Raw genomic sequence first — 2,884 nt, 5'->3', positions numbered from 1 at the left:
TTATGTTGGTAAGTATCCTGCACCGGGCTATCTGGCGACTCGCGAGGATACCAGGGTAAATCAGGCGAACTCAAGACAAAGGGCGCCGATCAAGCCCCTCGCAACCTCTTGCCAACCAAGAGCTACTCCCGGCAAAACGGACTCCCAGCTAAAGCCTCGCCAACTGCGGGAGGCCGAGATAAAACCACCTTTCCTACTGACCTACGGACCTCGCGAACCCAACTAGAATTCCCCCGCCCACCGACAAGCCACAGAACCCACTATTCAGGTGCCTCTACTCACGGCCGAACCAACCCAACCACCCGCGCAGTGCCCGCGCGCTTCACTTACTTGCATGGATGCCGTTGGCCCGCAATGTCGATCTGCGCGTCGCCGTTGTTGTTGTCTTCTCATATATAAGAGACGGCGTTCTATTGTAGGCAAAACCAAAGATAAAGGCAATCTAACATCACTCGTCAAGCGATTTCGACCTCGACTTTTTCTAGTCTTTCTCGTCGTCTATTTTCTGTAATCCGTCTTAATAAAGCTTAGTTGGTACCTGTTGTCTGACTCTGCATTCTGTGCTGGAATGGCCAAAACTCGGACTGTCTCGTCCTGGTGTGATATCCGTGGTTGGCATAGGGCCCTCCGTACTTCTGTATTTGGCAATATGTTCGCTTTACCACAAAGCATATCGGTTAGGGGTGCCGACAACGCAGCATATGACCGAATATATTTACGAAAATAATTGGTCAACCCCAAGAACTGACGCGGCTCTGTAATCGAGTTAGGTAACGGCCAGTCACGTACAACGCGGACTTTCTTGGGATCAGGACGTACACCTGACGTACTGATAATATGTCCCAGGTACTCTAACTCTGTTTGTGCCCAGTGACATTTTGAGGCTTTGGCGTGGAGACGTTCCCGCCTGAGCACTTCGAAAACCTGTTCCAGGTGTCGTAAATGCTCTTCACGACTTCGTGAATGAATCAAGATATCATCCAGGTACACCACCACAAAGCGACCAATAAACGGTTCCAGGATACGATTCATAACTGTTTGAAACGTAGCAGGAGCATTGGTCAGACCGAACGGTAACACTACATACTCATAGTGACCGAGGGGCGTCCGGAATGCCGTTTGCGGAACATCTTCGTTACGAATACGAATTTGGTTATATCCTTGTTGAAGGTCGATGGACGAGTACACTGTACTACCACCGAGACTATCGACTAGATCATCGATCCGTGGTAAAGGATACCGGTTCTTTACCGTTTGAGCGTTTAGCCCACGATAGTCTACAACCATTCGTAGGGTGCCGTCCTTTTTAGCAACGAAAAGGATTGGTGCAGCCCACGGCGAACTACTTGGCCGTATCATCCCTTTACGCAACAAGTCTTCAACTTGTCGTTTAACTTCCTCCAATTCATTTGGAGTTAGTCGATATAGGGGCCGAGCAACGGGCTGAGCACCTTCGACCAGCGGGATGGTATGAGTCACCAATCTTTCAGGAGGTGGCTCAGTTATGTCCGCAAAGATATCCTGATATCGCTCCAACAAGGCGGCGATTTCTGGATCCGTCACTTTTACTTCAGCGGCTGAGGTAGTCGGTACGTCCGGCCCACCTGACCCACGGGTCGCAGCTGCGCGTACTACTGCGCCAGCAGTTAGCCGCGGACGGACTAATAACACGTGCGCTCCCTTTCGCACCATGTTTTTCGCTTGTGTGCGATTAACTGATAAGCACTCTGCCCTGGCTTGCATTGCCATGATAACGTGATGTTTTGGGCGCTGATCTTTGGAAGGATCCTCCTTTCCGTGCGAATAGGTACGACGAAACTCTTGCGTACCCTTCCGGAGTGTTACCACTCTGGTGTCAAAATCGATTCGTATTCGACTTTGCTCTAAGATATTCGCACCTAAGATCAGATCAGCCGAGGTTGGCAACCCCTTCATCACTAGGGCAGGTACTACCAACCGCACCGGTCCCCCTCTCACCTTCAGCATCGTTTGACCAACGATGGGAGACAGTCCACCATCCGCCAACCGTACGTACGTGAAGGCTGAGGGTAGTACGTGAAGATGAAGAAGACGCACCAGCGCCTCGGAAACGAAGCTATGCGTAGCTCCCGAATCCAACATGGCCATAAACGTAGACCCTGAAATCTTCACTGCTAGGTGAGGAACAGCATTCCCAACAGCTGTACATGCAGGGATTTCTTCCGTGCTGTCTGGACCATCATACCATACCTCCATAACTTCAGTAATAGGAGGAAGAAGCGCGCGGCTTCCTTGTACATCTGGTACGTAAAACAAAGAGGTACCCACTGGGTATCGTCGTACCAATTTCGGTGCGGGCTCCCAAGTCGGGGCGGCGTGGCGTGATTCCGAACCGGTGCATGCTAGACGGTCTATGGCCGACACTATGAATGGTCCGTTCACTCTTGAAGAGGTTGAGGCGGCTTTGTCGTCCCTGTCTAATGGGCGTTCCCCGGGTCTGGGTATGGTTCCGGCCGAGTGCTACAAGTATGCCAAGCGAATCCCTCGTGAAGGTGACGAGGACAGGGTGTCTGTCAATGTTATTGCCCCTGCGATTCGAGACCTTTTCCAGCACATTTGGGATACAGGGGATGTGCCTGACCAGTTTTGCGTGGCGTCTCTCAGTCCGTTATTTAAGAAAGGCGACCCCAGGGTCAAGGACAACTACAGGGGTCTAGCTGTGGGATGCGCCATTGCCAAATGCTATGCCACGGTTCTCGACAGGCGGCTGGCAGCTTTCGGGGATAAAGATGGTGTCCGGTGCCGTTTTCAGGCTGGGTCCCGTCAAAAGCGCAGTACAGTTCATCAGTTGTTCGTTGTTCGTCATCTTAAAAGTCGTTATGAGCGGCCCGGCAGCAATCAGGCC

The sequence above is a fragment of the Volvox carteri genome, assembly GCF_000143455.1.
Source record: "Volvox carteri f. nagariensis unplaced genomic scaffold VOLCAscaffold_89, whole genome shotgun sequence".
Classification (NCBI taxonomy): Eukaryota; Viridiplantae; Chlorophyta; class Chlorophyceae; order Chlamydomonadales; family Volvocaceae; genus Volvox; species Volvox carteri.
This window is presented reverse-complemented; position numbering follows the sequence as displayed.